Below are 12,507 nucleotides of genomic sequence, written 5' to 3' on the forward strand. Positions count from 1 at the left end.
AGTACTTCTGAATTCTGCATTAGTACTAAAGCTCCTCAGCTCCTGAATTTGTGGGTCTCTCTCCAATGTAAGCAAGCGAGGTTATCTGCTGAGATCTCTGTGAGTCATCTAATAGCGCTGGTGAGAAACGCTGGCTAGTCCAACAGCCAGCTCCAATGTTGCTGTGCATTTTGCTCATGCTGAGGGACTTCCCTACACTTGCAATTCTCTGTGCAATAGGTCAGTGGAGTTTGCAATTTGTATGCTTAAGGAAATACGGCAAGAGGAGGGGAGTGTAAAAACCACGGCAGGTTTTCATGCAACTGTTTGCTTACAAAACCACAGTAACTGAGGCATGGGAGCTCACTGCTGTAGTGCGCATTCCCATGGAAATACTTGGTGGACTGCTTTCTAGAGCCAGCACGTAACAGGTTATGATTTGTGCTCATACTAGCATTACAGGAGACAGGGATACAAAAAGTGCCCATCCTGATCAGTAACAGTGCTGCTCTAGACTTCAAAGAATGCCTGTGGTGAAGTGTTGGGCTGGGTTGCAAGTGGAGGACTGACTTTGGGTTTACACAGGTGTAGCTGAGAGGAAGGGCTCAGGGGGAGGCTGGGCGCATTCAGCTGGCAGTTATGCTCCACCTGCCCGTCCCTGACCTATACCCGCTCAAAGATGAAGGAAGCGCCGTTCTTCTCTGTCATTTTCCGCTGATAACACGAGCTCATCTGCTGTGCCGTGAGATCAGCCAAAGCAGAGAGCTCTATTCTGAAGAACTTCTGGTAGCAGAGCCACCTGAAGCAGCAGCCAGCCCTATTCCTGCCCGTTTCTCTCACTTTCTACGACCGTGCTGCTGCAGGCTGCTTTCTTCGCCTGCCGCAATTAGCGTCCACTTCACGCAATCCACCCCCCTCGCCAACCTCCCAGTCTGTGCCGCCGCTCTGCAGCCTCAGCTCAGCCCACAGGTGCCGTTCCCGCCGCCGCAGGACAGCGCAGCTCCGCCGTTCCCGCCGCGAGCGGGCGGCTGCAGTGCCGCGTCCCTCCGCCGCGAGGGGCGCGCGCTCCGCCCGCCGCCGTGCTTCAGACTCGCGCTGTGGGGAGGAGAAGGAGGAGCAGCAGGAACGGCCCGGCCGCGGGCTCGGTGCAGCCGCGGATGCCGGGGGTGGCGTTGGCGGAGCCGTGCCCGGTCCCGCCTCGGGGCGCTGAGGCGGAGGTGAGTGCGGGCGCCGCGGGGCTGAGGGGAGTGGGGCTCCGATGGCGCCGTCCGAGGGGGACGCGGTGCAGGCGGCTCTGGATGCTCCCTGCGCCCAACTCCGCGCGTCTCCCCGCACCCAGCCGGCTTGAAGTCCCTAAATCCGATCCCAGACCTTTTCCAGGTGGGGTTCGGGCGTTAGGGCTCCGCGCTCGCTGGGAAATCCTTGGGAAAGTCGGGCTGCGTTCAGCACCTGAGCAGGAGCTCGGCGCTTCGTTGTGTCGGCAGCGAGGAGCGATGCAGCCGTCCCCACCGGAGCGGTCAGTTATTTGCATAGCGCTTGGGGGCAGTTAGATGAGGAGGAGCCGGGATTCAGCAGAGCGCTGCGCCGGTCCGCCCCGTCGGGGCGCGGTGCCGCCACGTGTCTGCCCCGCGTCCGACCCACCTTCGGGGCTGCGCTCCGCGAGCTGCCAGCCGGGCAGCACCGCACGGCTTTCCGCGTCTCTCAGCGGGTGTGGGGACACCGGGATCCGTGGGGGCACCTCGGGGAGCTGCCGTGCTTCCCTCTCGCCGGGGCTGCGGGCAGGAGGCCTACAGGTGGCACGGGGTGGGTTTGGCGTTCTTTCTCTCTCCCCCTTCTGCCGCCTCGCAAAGCACGGAGCCGCCCTCCTCCCGCTGCAAAGTTTTCCCCGCGCAGCGCAGCGGGAGGAGCGCCGCTCCCCGACCGCAGCCGGCGCGAAGTTAGCGGCGAAGGGCGGTCTCCTCCCTCCCGTCTCCAGCCTTCTTTCCCAGCGGAAAGCAGAGGAGAAACGGTGACCTCAGGTATCGCCGGTGCTGGTTTTGAAGGTAGGGTTAATAGGAACGGGCTGCTGGAGGAGATGCGATGCGCAGATTTAGATATCCGCGTACGGTAATGAGGGAAATAAACGAACCAGTTAGTATTCTGTTCCTGTAATACTTGGCGCGGGAGTGAGGCTGCCGTTACATCTCATTTCCGAGCTCGCTCGGAGGAGCGGAGTGACGCCGAGTGCCTCATCCGCCGCCTTTCCCTCGGCTCCCGGCCGCAGCGCTGCGGGGCCAAACCTCCGAGAGCGCTGCCGGAGCGGGGCTGCAGCAGCGGACGGAGCGGCGTCGGCAGGGTGACCGGTAGGTGATGCATCGGCTCCTCGCTCCCGGGGTCGGAGCTCGGCGGGAGAACTTGGGAGTTGCGGGGTGCCGGGAGTCCGGGGTTCCCTCGGGGAATCGTAGAATCGTTCAGGTTGGGAAAGACTTTCGGGTTGGCATCGTGTGGGGCATCGCCGTGCGAGGCAGGCGCCTGCTCTGCGAGCCCTGGCAGCGACAGCTGTGCGAGTGTCTGCCGTATGTGCTTGGGGGGTGGATGGCCGCGAGTCGGTTCGCATTGACTCATTAGGATTCCGGTGGAGGGAGGAATTGAAAAGAAACACCAAAAATCCAGCACCTGTGTTTGCAAGGTTGCATTTACCTCTCTTCATCAAAAGTTAAGGTGGGAGCTTCTCCTTGTTTGGTTCCCCTGTGCCTCACAGAAGATGGGAGGAGATTTGTGACATGTAAAATTCCTGAATTGTTCTTGGGAGAGTCTATAGGGTTAAGTGAGATGCATTGCTGCTCTCTCGTTTTTTGTTTGTTTTTTCTCTTTTGACCAACAGTTGTTCTGATTGTTGGAAACTGGGGAGATTTAAAAAAAAAAAAAAAAAAGAGAGATTTAAAAATAAAATCAGAGTGCGTATTTGAAGCGTTAAAGGAAATATTCTCAGGATCCCACGTAGCAAGTTGGTGATGAATGCAAACTGTTCCTGTTGTGTGCCTCATCCAGACTCGGCTCTCCCTGAAAGATGCTGTCTCTTGCTGCTTCACAGCCGTGCTGCTGTGCATGGCCAGGCAGCCACACAGCGTAAACGAGGAAGGTGGGGGAACTCATCAGTGCTGCAGCAGGAGTGCAGGCTGGTCACATGCATCACTCGGCGTACTTGAGACCAGGGTGTGCATTCATTGTGCCTTGAACTTGGTTGTGTTGTGGAGCCTTAAAAATGTTACTTTGGAATCGGGGAGTGCTGCCTTTCCCCTCCTGCTTCAGCTGCCGTTAGTTTGGCAAGCCCCCTTATGCCACCCTCTGGAAGGTTCAGTGACTGTATTTGACATGGAATTTTCAAGGGAGAGACTGCAGACTGATAAGCAAATACTCAGACCACCCTTACTTTAATAATAATTCAAGATTTGGTGGTGCAGCATTTCACGTTTGGCTTCAGTAAGTACTTGGATTTTGAAATGATGATGAGTACATGTCTCTGGGAAGATGTGAGTTAATTCCTTTTCTTAAAGTAGCGAGTTACTAAAGCAGCCTCCTAAATATCCTCCTAGATGGGTGATAATACAGTGTGCGTTTGCAGAAGAAGTATTCCAGATGTGGTTTATGGGCTGCCATCCACCAGCTTAGCATTGTACCAGTTATCTAAATGTGTGCAGGGCTTTTTCAAGCCTGCTCCAGCCTCTGATTTCTATGCACCAGTGGAAGCTTGCTGCAGCAAGTCTGTTCAGTTGCTGCCTTGCTTATCTGGGAGGTCTGTGCATTTGTCACTGGCTGGGCCGTGCTGGGGTTGTGGGCTCCTTGGTGCTTGCAGAGCCAGCCACACCATGGAGGTGTGTGCTGCCCATAGGAGCAGGTACAGGAGTTGGTGAGGAAACCTGGAGCTGGCTGAGTTTCTCAATGCGATTCAGTATGCAGTAGGCTGGGTGAATGCCTTGATGCTTATTTCTACCAGTAAGTATTTATTAAACTTCTTAGATATTTCTATCAGAACACATGCACTTAGAAATTTAGGATCTAAGTTGGTCCTTTAGCGGGGCGCTTTTGTAGCAAGTCTTCAGATCTCCATCAGTTTTGTTTCCTTCCCTCTTTTCATGCCTTAGCAGCTCGATACACATGGAGTTTTGATTCCAAGCTGTGCTATTTAAGTACTATGTGAAAACTTCAGGCATTGGGTGTACTTTGTTACGAGTACTCTGTTTGTTAGCAAGCGAGTGAAGGAAGCAAACATAGTAATTTTGGCACTTCTCCTGTCATAGTGTGTTTTTTTGAAACAATCTGGACACCTTTGTGGTTTTAAATAAAAATACTCTTGGGCTGAAAAATAAGAGGAATGATGGTTTTCATTTTTGTTTCCTTTTCACATTGGTGTTTGCTTAAAAGCTGGATAGAGCTCTGTTGGATCAAAAGATGGAAATGATGAAGGAAATTCTGGTCCTTGTACAGGTGTAGCAATAAGACTGGTGTTAAACCCACTCATTTGGAACATCAAACGCTTTTTTGCCATGAAGGTACTTTTTTTGGATCTTCCTTGAAACTTAACATAAATCTGGCAAGATGAGGCATTGCTTTTGTGCTGTTTAGTTATTTCCTGGCATTGCTGAAAGCTGAGCTGCTAGCCCGTTAATGCGTGCAGCTGGGTAACTCTTATTAGTTGAAGCTTGAGCTGTGAGCCCAGCCAGCAGGCTGCTTGGTACTTACAAAGAGATTTGCTTGTGTCTTCTACACATAGTTTACAAATTCAGTATGTGAACCACAGAAAACAGTAACTGAAATGGAAAGGGCTGTTGCTTAAAACTGGTAATCATAGCTTCCTCTTCTAATTAAAAATAATTAATCAGCTGATGGATGAAGGCATGCCTGCTTTGTTCTTTTTGCTGCTTCTAAACCATTCTATTTTGTGCATTTGTTGGGAGGAAAGATTTTTGCTGAAGGAAACTCTGAGTGCCTAAAAAACCTCCAGGAGTGCAGCAGAGGATGGTTCTGGGACAGAATATGCTCCTGCAACTTGAGATGTTTGTTTGATTTATTATGAGACTTTACAATAAATGCTAACTCGGTAGTAATTGGATTTGATTTGTGTTTCAGCAGTTCAGGCAGTCAGTATAATCTATTGGTGGTGGGTTTATGTGTTTTCTAGCTGTTTGGATCACATGCTTTTCTTTGGCTGCATACCTGACTGATAGCTGCTGACAGAACTCTGAGTAGGAGCCAAAGTGATTTAAAATAGTCTTTTAAAGATGTTATATGTATTATTTTTATATATGCTTATATATGAGGCCTTTATCAAAGGTGATGTGACTCACATGAAACACAGCTTTGGATGTCAAGAAGAGAGAAGGGTGTTCTTCCTGGATTCGCAAAAGGAAGAGATAAGCCATTAAAAATGTCTGAAAAGGATCACCTGCAGCTGTGGACTGTCTGCATTTGCCTTTGACTTGCACGTGTTCCCCTGTCACTGCAGACTCAGCCTGCTGGATGCTGTTGTCCCGGATCCTCAGCTGCCATAAACCAGCTTTACTGGAGGTGCTGGGATGCCGTGATCTCTTGCCATGCTGAAGGCTGAGATAGGGCTGTGGGGCTGTGCATAGTGGGTTTTTCATTTTTCCTCTGGAAATGTGTCTCTGCTGAGTAATGTTTCAGAGCAAGGCCCAGGCAGGCTGGTAGTGTATCTCAGGATGCTGCAGCCACAGAGGGAAGTGAGGAGCTCAGTGCTAGTCAGGCTCTTATCCCGTGTACAAAACTGCTGCCTCAGCTGTTCCTGCTTGTACTGGTGCAACAGCCCTGGAGCAGTGCTGTTATGAGCAGTTTACATCAGTAGCCTCAAGACTGGAATCTTAGCCTAACGATGAGCAGAGAAGTCGTGGATTTTTTTCCTAATTTTGCTTCAAACTTCAAACAAACCTTGCTGTAGTGAATGCCTGCCCGAGGAAGGGCTGCAGACTTCCTTTTGCAGCCTATTTTGTCTAGTTTCAAGAGATTGCCCTGCAACACAAAAACGTGTGGTCTTGGATCAAATGAGTTCCCTGAAATAGTGCAGTCTGAAGGGCAGGGGGACGGCAAATTTCCAAGTAAACAGCCACAAAGCCTGCAATTATTTTCTGTCACTAGTGAGCTACTAGCTTGTTTTTCTTTTAGTTCATACGTTTTAGTCCTATTCTGTTTTCTGACCTGAACAAACCATTTGTAATACAGGGAGAAGAAACTAAGTCATAAGACAGGTGGCTCTGAAAGCTGGCAGACAGATTTAGAAACACGTTTGGGAAGGATGCAGGGAAAAGTATGCTTCATAGAAACAGCTTCAGGAGCGGTCTTAGTGGAAAGGAAGTGAATTCTTTCTAACGCCAAGGTAACATTTAAGCAAAAAAACACTGCTTTTTGCTGAAATGATTTAATTAGTGTGGGAAACATACAGCCCACTGCTTCTATTGGTGCTTTTATTTAGTATTCTGGTGGTTAGGCAGTCAGATTCATATTTGAATATGTGGATAAAACTGCTTTATTGTCCAAAAATAGGTATTTGGACATAATTCTGCTTAATGTCATTTTCTGTAGTAAGTGTCTTAAGACTGAAGTTGTAAGACTGAACTCACAGATGGCACCTTCTGGGGACCCGGGAGAGCCCCATGAGGAGAGCTGTGAGCACATCCCTTCTACAGGCTTGTTCCTGCAAAGCCAGGGTTTTGGATGTCTTGCATCACATGATGATTTCTGTTTTAAATAAAGATCTTCCTTTTGGGTTTCCATTCAGATTATGGTTCAGTGCACAACTGCAGGAGCGGTTTTAGCAATTTGTTCTTTTGGATGAGGTATGGAACTACGGTCTTTATCACTCTGTCATTAGATTTCATGCAGTGCTTTTTACAGGAACAAAAAAATTAATCCCAGCATGCCAAGGTAATTTGAATAGTTAATTACAGCGTTTTCTGTTTACCTGGAGTTTCTCCTTCACTGTATTTTAAGAAACAGTGCTTCTGTCTCAGGATCTGCTATCTTCCATCTGGCACCTGGCTGCATTTGTGAAAAGGAAGATGTTCCTGTGTGAAGCTTTGTGTTGTATGTGCTTTGACACGAGAAGCTCTTGGCTCCCTGCCGCAGCTCTGCGCTCTGCTTTGTTTCACAGAGTGTAAGAAAGCTGTGGGATGGGTGAGCAGAAGTCAAATACACTGCATCGAAATCTCTGTCTTAAGGTGTTATTAAAGAAATATTTTTGATTGCTGGGTGTAAAAACATGCAAGTCTACTTCTAGTCTTTTTTACACTGTAGAGACTTAGCTTAGTACTTAAATATCCACGTGCGTTCCTGTAGTTGCAGAACGTTGACTTTGTGCCATCTATTGAGGTAATCATTGCTTATTCATTTCTTGCGCCTTCTAGCCTGAGTTGCTTGGTTTTATTTTTGTTGGTGGTTCGATTTGTTTTCTGAGGCAGGAACTCTGCTAAGGAAACCTCAGTGCTGTATAGGAGGCAGTGTGAGGCTGCCACAGTGGAGCATAAACACATCTTGGGATTTGGCATAGGTCAGCTGAAGCCTGACAAGTGGAAATGTTGTCCTTACTTAGACACAATTATAGGTGCCTACGGATGGGATCCAGCTTCTTTCAGGAATACGTGCAAGTAGTAATTCAAAGTAATTGAGTAATTCTGAAAGAAGCTAACGTGGTTTCAGGGCTTTGAGTTTCTGGTGCTAGGAGTATCTCGTGCTACTGGAGCTGTGCAGTCAGTCCCACGCTCTGCTCAGCTTGTAGGTGTCTGCCCATGGAAGACTGTGCACAGTGCGTGTTGCCTTTGGGGAAGCACCAACTGGCTTCCAAATCCATTTACCTTATTTGACATTAACAAACAGGATATTTAAATCTCCTGAGAGCAGTCTGATGTACCAGTTACATAGATGTCTTCCAGCAAAAATTTGTTCATCGTATCAGTTCTGATTGTCAAGGAACTTTGTGATACTTGCTCATTTCACTTTATGCAGATTGTTTTTGTTATTTTTTCCCCTTAGGTCTGCAAATCATAGGGCAGCAAACAATGTTTCTCAGCAGCTTTCTTTTACTGCCCTTTAAAACTTGAATTCATTTATTTTATTTTTCCTAACGTGGCTTGAGAGCCGTGTGTTTTAGAAGATAAAAAGTCTAGTTAGAAAATTTCTTTAACAAAAATATTTACTTAAGTATTTATTACTGGGTAAGGTCTGGATAAACACACACGGTGAATTTCAGATGGTTGTTTTAGGGTGGGGTTTTTTTGTTCTGTGTTAAGCCACAGGCTCTTTAATAAGATGGGATTTATGGCTGGTGAACCATGGGACAGAACTTGATTTCATAAAAACCTTTCTGTTTTTTGAAAAACTCTAGAGAATAAGATGCTGTTAGCTGCTGTAGAAAATGTGGTTGCCTCTGCACTTGGGAGCAGAGGCAGAGCGTGCATCCTCCAGAAATACTGCAGCAGCCTCTGTCACAATATGGTGCGCTCTGTTTGGCAGCCTCCTCAAAGCACAGCAGAGAGGGGGAGGTGAAAGGCTGGTGGTGGGAGGTGTTTTACCTTTTCATGTCAATTCCTCTCAATTTGTGTAAGGCTGAGCTCAATAAAGGAAGTGTAACGGTATAGCACCCACAGGAGAATCAGAGGAGCTGACCTACTGTTGCAGTGGCCTTTTTTCATCTGGCAAGGTAGTCTGCTGTATGCTGGTGGAACGGAAACTATTGAACAGATGAATTGAGCCTTCTGAAATCTGTAATGAACTGAAGCTTCCTTCACTGGCAGGAAACCCGCTTTCTTTTTGTTTGTTTGTTTGTTTGCTTTATTTCTTTTTGACCATAACTTAAAAAAAACAAAAAAAACAAAAAAAACAACACTGAAGCAATGGAAGATGGTTTACCTCTTGGAAGGTAAAGGACAGAGGATTGTTTAAGTCTTTTAACAGGCTTCCCTTCTGAGAGGTCAATGGTTTCCCTTTGAGTTTTTGATAAAGTTTCTATTTTATCATCTTTGAAGGCAGATTAGGAAAAAAATTAACTTCTAACTAATTAGGGAGTATCAAAATAAAGGGAGCCATCCATCAGTGATATGGATGTTATGTCCTCTCTTCCTCTCACCAATTATCAAGGTAGTGACAGGTTTGACTCGAACTGTCACTGTTATTGACTTGAAAAGGATGTTACGAGGATCATGAAATTTCAATTTTTTTTTCTCGAGATGTTCTTGCACAACTTCTGCATAAGAAATTAGCAAACCATTTTGTTAACGTAACCGATAACTAAAGTGTCAAGGCGAGTCAAAATTAAGTCATTAATTAAGTGGGCGTAGTAAGGCAAGCTGGGGCTAATAATTTTTGTGTTGGGTAGGAAGCAATCAGTTTGCAGCAAGCAGTGGACTTGTTGAGATTAATTCTGAACTGTTTTGAGGCTGGTATGTGTTGAGCTGGATTTACTTCCATATGTGCTGTCTGGTGGTATTTTGGTGGGGGTGTGTAAAGCTGATGGAAGAGACATCACGAGGCTGAAAATGCTCTAACTTTGCGTTTGCCAGTATTAATACTACTTGCTAATTTCTCTATTTTCAGTATTTTAGAGGGAACCAAGTATTTCGCTTGTAATTAAAAGCAATAGCTTTATTTCATCTCAACTTTTCTATTTAAAAATGTCTGTAAGCCGTGCCAGTAACAGCATCCAATTTAGAGTCTGTTAACGAGATGCTGAGTCAGGAGCTGTCCAAGGTCCGGGGAACAGTGGAACTGAAGTTGCTGAGATGGAAGCTGGGCAGTATTGGAAAAACCTGATCTTCCCAGTGCCAAACTTCAGCTGTTTCACCTCATGAGTTGGTATGTTCAGGTGGATGAATTGGTACATATGCTTCTAGTCTTTCTATGACATGTATTTGACACGTAGAAGAGATGAAAATTTTATGGAATTTACTAAGGATAGTTATAGGCACAGCATGCAAGGAATTAAGTACTAAGACTGTCCATTTAGATCTGTCTTGTTGATAAACATTTGTTTGCAACTGTTTTTAATGCTATATGTCATTTTCTAGCAAAATCATTTACAGCTAGGCATTGCATAGAAAAGTATGGATAATGAAATCAATCACTAAGGGTTATATTACAAGCAAACAGGCTAAGATGATTGTTATTGCGGTGGTTTACTTACAGTAATACTGTTGTTTTTTTTTTTTTTTACAGTCTCCTAATCAAATTTTAACGTGCAGTTTGACATTTACATGACATTCACATCTGTAGAAACACTGTTTCCTTTTCCCCATTGCTCAGTTTTATTTGAAACTGTGTTATGCTCAAAGCTTTAGACTGAGATTGTAGAAAGGCATTGGTAAGAAGTGTTGATGGTAGCCCCTTGGTCGTGATCTCAAGGCTGACTAAACTGTTTTATGCCGTTAGAATGCTGGCTCGAATTTGATGTCACACCAATTTTTCTAATTGCAGAGTCCCGAGTCCTGACATTGCCTGATTTTTCTCCCCTTCATTGTTTTTAGTGTAAGTAATAGCATGCTGCTTGTTGCTAGCGTAGATTTTGGTAACGCTGTTAGCAGCAGAATGTGGTTTCCTGGCAGTAGGTTTATGAACTCGATACTACACAGAGTAGCTCCTGTATTTTTTTTTTCCCCCTGCTCCTTTTTTTTTTTCAGTCAGCAGAAAATGTGTCCTTGGGTATTCAAATGCAGTGAGACTACTGAAACAAACCTACCTATGTTCTAAATCTAGGTTGTCTGCTGAAGCTGTTTTTTTGCACTTGGTTAGTCTCTATTTTGGAAGAGGCTATGGGACTTAGTAACTTGGGCAGGGCCATTTACTGTGCCCCTTTGAGACGAGCAGTGGGACTGGCTGAATCCTCAGTGGGGTACAATGTGGGGTAAGGCTGAGGGGGTTGATGGTGCTCCTCTGGCTCCCACCAGGCTTGCTTGTGTTGGGAACCTTGAAACACAGGGAAAGAATGAGGTGTGCAGCATATTGTTCATAGAGCTATGCCGATAGGGACTTCACCAGTAAATCCTACTTTAAGTATGTATCCACTTGTGCACGCTTAGCTTGCCTCTAGATTAAACTAAAAGCAGTGGAAAGTTTTTTCTTTTGTGTTCTAAATATTCTGTTCAAATCAGAATTGATAGATGTGTATGTATTCAGTGTATGTAGGTCTCTCCGAAAATAATACCTCCTATTTATTTCCATGGAAACCACAGCAGATAAAAAGTACACAATAATACTGTTTGATAGAGCAAATTCTCAGCTTCAAAACATTATTTTTCATCAGTCATTACTGTTAGCTGTGCGTTTTTGCCAGAGATAAGCAAGAGCATGCCACACGTATAAACATCTGCACCGGTGGAGGTGAGCCACTGTCACTGTTGCCACTGCTAAAATACATCGCCTGCTACCTTGCTCTCATCCACTGTTTCCTCTCCATAAACATTAAGCAAGCATTGATGAATGTCAATGGGTGCCTTTTTTTCCTGTATGGAGGACTTCAGTTCTACACCGTTGCTTTGTCTGCATTTCCACACCAGATGCTGTTTAGTCAGACTGCCCCTTTGTTGCCATCTACTGCACAGCTACAGAATAGATTGGGATACTGGGCGGGAAGGTTCAACCTCAACTGCCGTGCCATCAATATCCACATCTGATGTTATGGACCATTATAATGTAATAAGAGGCATTACTTTCAGAGGAACTCTCATATGTTCAAGGGTTTCTTATTTTCCTGTGAAACAGTGGCATCCACACACGTGCTTAATTTAATTAAATAATTCCCATACTCTTCATAAAGCAATGAGTCTGGAGAGCTGTTGGCGCTGAATTGTTCTGCTGTGGCTTGCATGGAACCATTTGATTAGTTCCACTGACCTGTGTTACTCTACTGCTCTTACCGCAGTTCTATGTTCCGTGCAACAGGTTTTTATAATATATTTGTATTTTATCATTTTAACATCTGTGCTTGCTCTTCTCCTTGGCTGTTATGCAGAGTAAATAGTACAGAAGGTAATGCTGTGAACACAGAGGATTTTGTAGCCCCATTTCACAATTTGGAGAGTGCTTATTGTTAGAAAATACTATGCCTTAAATGTAGGAAAGGGATCCCTGCATATGGGACTGCTTACAGTGGTGTTAAATCTCATGTTACTGTAGTAATGTGGAATTGGGGTAGGGGGAACGTACAAAAAAGACCTTGATTTGCTGCTACATCAGGTAGTTGTAGTAGTAACCTGCTGGAAGGAAGTTATAAACAGCAGTGCAGTGCCAGTGCATTTTATGTTGATGTGCACTGTTAGGAATTGTCGTGTTTGTAATGAGCTGTGACAAAAACATGAACTGAAATGGAGGTATTTTGGAATTCCAGGAAGTATCCCGTATAACATTTTTTACTTTCTGTGCCTAAATGTCTGAGCTATAAGGGGGGGAGGACTGGGGTCAACTGTGGGGTGGAGTGTGGGCTCTAGAGATTGCTCATTAGAACAAATCTGTTCTGAGGAACCTGTGCACCCCGGCTCCTTTTGAGAT

At 45.8% G+C, this 12,507-nt stretch overlaps 1 protein-coding gene across 7 annotated transcripts in view; it reads left to right on the plus strand.

Moving 5' to 3' along the window:
• The first annotated feature begins 1,045 nt into the window (after positions 1-1,045).
• PCDH15 (protocadherin related 15) overlaps positions 1,046-12,507 on the plus strand; it is a 682,309-nt gene continuing 670,847 nt past the window's right edge. For 3 of the 7 annotated variants that reach the window (XM_085229238.1, XM_085229233.1, XM_085229230.1), the window contains exon 1: positions 1,046-1,196. The gene's annotated coding sequence lies outside the window, so the exon portion shown is untranslated. Of the gene's footprint in view, positions 1,197-1,604; positions 1,783-1,846; positions 2,022-12,507 lie in introns of those variants that run through there. The other 4 variants (XM_085229236.1, XM_085229237.1, XM_085229231.1 and 1 more) reach the window with 3 other exon arrangements.

Source organism: Meleagris gallopavo, chromosome 8 (assembly GCF_905368555.1).
Source record: "Meleagris gallopavo chromosome 8, MGAL_WU_HG_1.1, whole genome shotgun sequence".
Classification (NCBI taxonomy): domain Eukaryota; kingdom Metazoa; phylum Chordata; class Aves; order Galliformes; family Phasianidae; genus Meleagris; species Meleagris gallopavo.